Here is an 8,893-nt window from a genome sequence, read left to right on the forward strand (position 1 = left end):
CTGGCTTTCAATTCATGAAAATTCATCACTCTTTATGTATCTGACCTCAGATATGGATAATTTTGTAAATGATACCTTGATATTTTTGAAAAATTGCTAGTCTGAGAAATGTGCTAATTAGTTTCCTGCCTTACACAGGATTAAATAGGGATTATCATAGTTCAACTGTCAATTATTGATTAAATAAACCTCTTTTTAATAAGTACTTTCAAGGATTTGAAAGTCTACTCAGTCCCAAAGTCAAATACCATGAAATTAAGAATTCCAAAATTTGATTTCTTTTATGGGAATGCCATCTTTAAAGGCCTATAACTCAAAAACATGCCTGGCGACTTGTTCTGGGTTTTGTTGGAGCTGGTCACAAATTGGTAAATCACTTGTGAAAAACTAATTTGACCTTTGATTAACCTCTTGACCTTCAAATTGTGTAATGTGATACATGTTTAAGTTGACTTGCACCAAGATTCAGCATTACTTGGAGGCTGTGCAATAATTATGGAGGAGGGGGAAAAAAGCAATATTGGCAGGTCAAAAGGTTTTGGCAAATCAGAAAGTGGGGAAAAGGTCAAAAGGCTTGGGGAAAACAGTATGGAAACTTTCTTAATAATCAAAAATTCATGCTCGCTTCACTATGTAGCCCATTTAAGATTTGCAAAAATTTGGCTTGTGCAAAGGGGGAGGCAAACACACATTTTTTTGGCCGGCCATTTTCAAATTTCACCTGATCTTCAAATAATTTGTGTGGCACATATTAAAGGGAACTTGCACGAAATTTCACCACAGCACTAGTAGGATAAATATTCGAGCAAATACAAAATCATACAATTTTATATGAAATTTGATGATTTTAGCTTTAACAATTTCAGATGCTACTAAGTATATGGACAAAAAATTGCGTACATATTAAAAATTTGACTTTGACCAAAATTTAGGGCACAAATTTTTGAAATCTCAGAATGCCACCTTAAGGTGTGGACATGCTGATTGCTTGTTGTGTTTCCAAGACATAAAATCATAATAATTCTTATCAAATATTTTAAAATAAATGTCAGTAATTTGTTTCAAGTCCGATTTAATTTTTTCATGCCTGATTTGTTTTTTTCAAGCCCGATTTAATTTTGGCATATTTGTTATTGTTTGTACTTGTTTCCAACCTGCACCTACTTGGAACATGTCATTTTATTGTTTGTAGTATAGGTTAAATGTGTGATCCTGACCTACTTGGCAAGTCCATCCACCCATAACACAGGGTGGGTTTTTATTTGTTGCCTGTACACTTAACTATGTGACCTGAAACTGTTTGCTATGAGCTTGGAATTGCATCAAAATGAATAACTGGTAATGGAAGCTAGCACATGCATGTCAATATCTTTTTTATGACCAGCAGTCAGCAAGTCTGTTAAACAGGAAGTCCCACTTGGCCATTTCACCACAGAAGAATTTACTTACACCTGTTACACTTTGATGACAGACAGAACAGAATTTACATGGATAAATTTTAACCTTGACTAATTCCCTAACTCAACTTTAACGAACAAAACAGAAATGAAAAGTATCTGTACACTGGTCATATTAAATTGCTTCAAAATTCCTTACTTTATTATCACCAGAATGATAATTACAACTTTTATCTTGTTTTTTCCATGTTGGCAAGATAAAAGAAACAAAAAAAAGTTCTAACATAATCCTACAAAATGACTATTATTTATAGAATGTACAATATGTTACCATAACTTAAAACTGATTATGTACCATTAAATTATCAACTTGATAACTCAATATAAAAGAAGGAAGGAAGGAAGGAGATATAAAAGATAATAACAGTTTATTTGTAACAATCCTCACCACATATTCAGAGATACCACTTTTCAGGAAATTTCCTGATTTCAGGAAATTTTGGAAGAAAATCTACCAATTTCAGGAAATTTTTGCTCTACCCTAAAAGGATAAGGAAAAGTGCATATTCAAGATTTTTCAGGAAATTATGACAAAACCAAGTGGCATCTCTGCATGTTGAAGTTAAGATGAAACTATATGTACCATGGCATTCCAAGAAAATAATCGGGACAGTCCTGTACAATGCCAAGACATTGCCAGGAAACAGTACCATTTTGGTAAATCCCGCAAGCCTTTGTGAAAGTGATCCAAGTATGTCATGCCAATGCGCACATGGTTTCTGATTGTCACTGCACAACACAACATTCGCTGTGACTGATGTGCGCATCAAAAAGGATTCCGAGATTTACCAAAATGGTCTATTGTTATCAATCGATAAGAACCTAACATACTCTAATGTTCTTGGTAAAAAAACATCCATTCATGCCATGTTTCACACACTAAAATGTTACACCAATTCAATACCAAGCTTAGCATTTATGACAGGAAGCAAGACCCAAGATGGTGATTTTCATGCAATAGTAAAGAGTGCTTCTTCATGTACCTTCATGTAAGCATTAGTCACATATAATTCAATTCAACGGTTAGGTTGTAGGGTAAGGATTAGGGTAATGGTTAATAGTAAGGGTTATACAAATTCTGTGATTCTTACAAGAAGGCAAGACCAGAAGAATGCAACACTTTGCGCTTTCATTTCAGCGAGGAAGTCCTGTAAGTTGCAAACTCATATTGCATCATGCACTGAATACATCAGCATTTTTCACAAGTGTGATGGGTCATGATGACATTTTTCAGCTAATGCATGACAAATAGTGTCCCAGTTTTTGATGTGAACAGTGAAAGCTAGGTTATAATTGCAGGTAATTTTCTGTTGCAACTGATGCAGCAGTTAGCATCCTCTGAAAAAGATGTGATGGAGAACAAAAGCCCTGACCACAGCTAATCATTTGAGAACTGAAAGTCACTGCAGAGAACTGATGTGTGATTATCACAACAGAAAATACCGGCGTATATGTTGGAGTATAACCTTGCCTTGTAAAAGAATACATTGTTTTTTCTTTGCCTATCAATCCAAATCCTGCATCTCAAAATGAAATCCCATTCAACTTAAAATCAGTCTCCTATAATATAAACAAAAGCAGTTATATATTTTTCACTTTGCACCTTGATCCATGCAAATACTTTGGTAGTTGTCACATGATTATTTATATACAAGCATTGATGGTGCAATTTTACATCAACATTTGGATTAACTTTTTTTACACCGATATATATGACTTGATGAAATGAAACAAGATTATTTGACAACATTCAGAATGCTAATTTTGAGGAATTTTGGTATCACTACACTGAATCAGCTTTAATAAATAGCTTTGGAATGTGCCTACAAAGGGATGTGGTTATGTTGGAAATTAATCAATTTTACATGGAAGAATAGCGCCGCTAATTAGCACATTATTCCAATGTTGTTCCTATTTAATTTCAGCAAGTCACAAATTCATCATATCATCCATCTGAGCCATCCCATCATTGACTTCAAAATAAAGTCAGTAAATAGATCATGAGCTCCAGGAATTTACATCCGTTCAAAGAACTCTCCACCAATATAAGCAGTATTGCTAAACCAAAGTTTTCTCAATATATGAGTACTTTTACAACATTTGAAAACCATCTCTTGCAATGTTACTTTCCTCCACAGATACTTCAATGCCCAAATTTGGTTCAATTCAAATATTCAATTTAAATTTTTGTAATGCAGTAAATTTACTCATGTTCTCAATGCCCAGGCCTGGAAAAAATGTTAATTTTCTGGAAATGTAGACAAATTTCCCTCCATCATAGCAGGATTTCCCTCCAGATTATCAAAATTTCTGGGAACAAGATTCTTGAATTCCGCATTCTTTCTAGACCTGCCAATGCCATCCTCACTTAGCATGCCATCCACAGTTAGCATACCTATGATGTATACAGGGACTGTCTTTTTGAATTTGCAGGAGAGCATTAAATAGCTCTTCTAGAGCCTTCAAGGAGAGCTGTTTAGAGCATTTACAATAGAGAGAATGGTCAACTAAGGAGAGCTAAAAATAACTCTCCAAATATATCAAATTTAAGGAGAGCAGTAGAGAGTGATTGCTCTCACTCTCCTCAAAAGGCAGTCCCTGATGTATAGGTCATTGAGCAGAGTGCAGCATAACTAAATTTTGATACAAAATAACTTCATTTTGGGACATGAAGAATAAACACAAATGCCCTAGTTTTTATAGAATGAACATACATGCAGACACATTAGTCAAACAAAACCAACAATGAACTGAGTGTTACACTTCTGACCACAAGATTCCTGAAGCAAAACAGTTATGTAATGGAAGTTACCATATACTGTATAGTGGGAAATTTTTGTGGGGAGTTTAATTTCTGCGCATTTCATGGTCAAACAAGCTGCCGTGAATATTTAATCCCGCAAAAATATGTATTACACTTAGTACTTAATGTGAATATATTTGGAAATACAAATTAAACACCCACTAAACTGTCCAGAATTGATAAAATTGCCAAAAATTAAACCAGCGAAAATATCCACTATACAGTATTTCATCAATGTCCATTCAATAACAAAAATCAGTTTGATATTAATGGTAAAATGCCAAATTGATCTGCACTTGGGCTGAATATTTCATTGCAAATGCTATATTCAAATGCTGGCAGAGGGCATTGGAAAGGGAAGTGGAAACTTACTGATTGGTTGTCCTCAGGCCTTTCATGGTCAAAAAATGTGTAATAAACTGCAAATAAGGCCTAATAAGATGTGCATGAACTTCCATATAATTATATTGTGAACAATTTTAAAATTTTGAAAGAAAACACTTGTATTACTGTATTTTCAAAAAATAGGAAGGTTATTCTTTTGCAGAATAAAACTTTTTTTCCAGTTTTCCCATTTTTATTGGTGGAAGAGGAAAACCAAATAATTTTAGTTTTGGCCTAAGACTATGAAATAAAATCAAATCACTGAAAAGGTCAAATATCACACTGAAATTCACTAATTACACTGAAATGGTTACATTTTTAATGATTACTCATTTCCGTGTTAATTTATGTGAACAAGCAATATTAGTCGGAAGTCAGAAATTCTAGTTTGCAGATGGGGGGGGGGGGTGTCAGTGTTTCTTACGTAATTCCTTTGTTTTTGTAATGACTGAACTTTGAACAACTTCCTATGATATATGACAGAAATATGGGATTATCAGTGAAATCAAGCCGACATAATTATTCAGACTTTTCAAAATGTAAAAACGTAGTATCCAAATTTGGACTGATTTTACTTGATGACATCACATTTCAGTGATTTTATTTCATAGTGTAAAACCAAAGAACATATCTTACACTTCCCACAATGCATTTCATCCATTTAAATTTTCTGTATTAATTTGTTATCAAGTGACAAAAAGTACCTCAATGAACAGGACACATCCAGATCTCACAAAATGTGTTTATTTCTTGACTAGTGACACATGATTAGCCATTTTATTCTCAAAACGAAAACAAAGGGAACCTGTACAAAGTAATGGGAGTGCCATTTGATGTAATGATGTGATGAATCATGTTGCAAAGGATTCTGGGAAGGGTAAGATATCATCTCTGGTGTAAAACTCTTCTTGAGTTTGATAATATCAGCATATGGTTACTATTACTCAAGTAAATTGCTCCCGAATTCTGTTACATGCCCCTTTGGCCAAAATACACAATTTATTTCACTGGTCTGTGACACAATGACCATCATAGACTGACCAATGAAAGGCCTTAGTGATCACTTTGGCATGGAAATTTGAAATGTCAAACTACTATAATACCACATCAATAGATTGCAATTAAAAATATTTAATGTTGAACATGAATAGCAAAATTATATGCTGTAATTAAGCTTAATTACTGAGGCACTTGGTCAAGAGCATTGGACTAGTTATGACTGAATCTAGCCTAAACATCAAGGATAGTAAAGTCTGACTATGTGCTCTTTTCTCCCTTGGGGATAGAGTTGATATAACACATGGTCATGAGCTAATGGTAAGGGTCGGACTTTTACATGATTTATGACAGCAAAAACATATTTTTCGAAAATATGCAATGAGCTTAAAAATATGCCACAAATATGTGCTGTTCATCTCATTTCCGGTTCATCCTTGATCTGGATGGTGCTCCTGTAGAAAGGAGGGACATTCGATTATACACATACATGTAGCTATTTTTGTTTTCCCAAGGTGGCATTCGGGAAAATGCTTTATGTGCTTAAAGAGTACAGAATGAATTCACACAGACATGTACAGTAATTCCTGCATATATTTTCTTCTCCAGACTATCACACTTTATGCCCCAATATTAAAACATAATACATTGTTATATTTTCAAAAATTTTGTTTAAAGTTTCAACACGTTATTAAGTTAAAATGACCTGATGATTGACATGGAATTGTATTAAATTGGTTAATTTCTACCCGCATTAAATGAAAATATTAATCAAAACCAATACAAAAGACAATGATAATGAAGAAAAATCCACTGACCCATCGTGCATTTTGAACCAGGACCAATTTTTTTTTTACTAGTTTAGTTTGACATTTCACATGCTGATTGGGTGACGCATCCATCAGATTGCCAAACAATTATTTTTTCACCCTGATGTAGCATTGACATCAAAGCGGAGAAGCAGCTGTTTGGCTCGCGCATCTATGCGGCATCTTTAACCGTGTGTGTTTACGCTTGCGCTTTGTGCAAACACTAGCGACTTGAAGCTGTGCCCAATGAAATGCACAGACGTCACTGCCACATCAGGCTGAAAAATGGTAGACTGAGAGACCTGGGACTCTGTATAGCCCTATGTGTAATGCAGCTAATGTACACATGCCTGATGCTATTAGCCTTTTAGAGGTATGGCGGGCACACTAGGATGGCACTGCACGAAGTGGGTAAAATCTTTTGAATTTGGCGGGTTTTACCCATATTGAATACTGCCCTCCTATTATGTACGCCATGCTTCGAAAAGGCTAATGAACAATGAAATAAATTAACAACTATATGCTGTCTCTCTTGACATGATTGGCAGCATAAAATCAATCAATGCTACATATAATTAATGGTATAACCAGGCTCTTAGCTAGTACTAGTAGAAATTGAGGTTTACTGGTCATTTTAATAAAATTGCCTGTCCTAAATATGACCTTTAAAATATGTACCAGACTTCTACAGCCCACTGGGGGTTCAAAGAGTTCTAATAGGTGTTGTTATGGACTTGACTTGCAAATCTGGTCTACTAAAAAGGTAAATAGCCATTCTCAACACTTACAATGGAGCATCTGTCAAAGGCAATAAGTTTGCCCTTCCTCGGAGCACCCCGGTATAAATTGGCAGGCAGACGGACAACTAGCTAAGACACTGGGTATAACTCAATCAAGAAAGTCTGTGTTTTTAATTTCATAGTAAACTGTTTGTATTTCATAGTACAACTCATTCCACCAATTCAAGGTCATATACAAACTTAATTGAATGTAGAGTAGAGGGTGCGAATCATGTTACACTTATACAGACTTTTTATGTGGTTAATCGTTTACATAAAAAAATGCATGGATTGGCCTAGTGTTAAATTTCAAGTTTATGTAGTGTCCATAGAAAACACATCTTAATACAAGGCTTTATCTGTGTCTGTGCTTAAGATATCATGACATGTGGCAATAAAACTGGTTAAAATCCCACAAAGTTAGTGAACACCTACTCACCGAAAACATAGCTGTGCCAGGCTCAAGTGTCTGACATGGCAAAATTAATACACAGGGAAGAAATCTTTGGTGGGGGAGCAGAAAAAAACTTCACTTAAAATGGGCAGGAGACCTAGTGAAAATGCCCTTTTGCTTTGTTGTGAGAAAGCAACAAGTTTTTATCAGCAAAACCTGGGACTCTGTTAAAAACACTCTGTAACACTGGCTCTGTAACCTGCCAACTACTACATTATCAAAAGCACCTTTCATTTTCACATTTTTTTTAAACCCATAACTTTGTCACCTTGTAACTTGCTTAATACATGTATTATGACACACAATAGGCAATACAAAAAACAACTTGTCTCCTACACTTATTCCAGATGCTTATGCCACAATCCATCCAACAGCTTATTGCAAAACCATGTCCTATTTTCGGTAACTCAAACTGACAGTCATATAAATATTTAACATCAAAAACAACATCTTTTCTTAATTCAAAAAAGAATGCAGCAGGTCTTTTTTTTAAACAGTTAAGTACATTTTCTTACAGGAAGACTTCCATAAACTGAGTAACCATTACATATCCATTTATTCATTGAATGCTTACATAATGTGACATAAACTGATCCAATCAGATCAAATTTGGTAAAATAAATAGGCAAACATACGGAGCAAAAATGCAATTAAAATGACAGAAAATGAATATCACAAAGTTCATAACTTTGCAACCAAGTATGCCAGTACAGAACAAGTAAGAAATGGTCATAACTCAATATTCAAAATGTCCAACTTTGGACTGAAAGGATCAGATCATGTTAAACTAAACAGATTAAAAGATTGGGGCAGTACATAGTAGCAACATACGCAAATTAGGCGTTCATAGTTACCAATCATTTGGTACTTTATAAAATGCTCTATCAAAATCAGTTACAAGTGGCTATGTAGCCTCAAAGGTTTGTTAACTAAAAAAAAAAGACTTTTCATATGGTTTTGTATTCCCTAGAATCAACATATATGTACTTGTACAATGTAATTTGCCAGTTTTAACCTTTCACTTGGATCCCACTGAAGCAGATGTTGACAGAAAACATCCCAATTTTACACCAAAAATGGCACAATTGTTATGTAACAATATCATAAATACAATACATATGGACATATTTTCAAGTCCTGCAATTACATTTAGCAGCATTGATTTCTTGATTGAGTTCTCACAAGTTGTATATTTTGCACAGATAGACAAT

This window comes from Amphiura filiformis, chromosome 8 (genome assembly GCF_039555335.1).
Source record: "Amphiura filiformis chromosome 8, Afil_fr2py, whole genome shotgun sequence".
In the NCBI taxonomy this organism is placed as follows: domain Eukaryota; kingdom Metazoa; phylum Echinodermata; class Ophiuroidea; order Amphilepidida; family Amphiuridae; genus Amphiura; species Amphiura filiformis.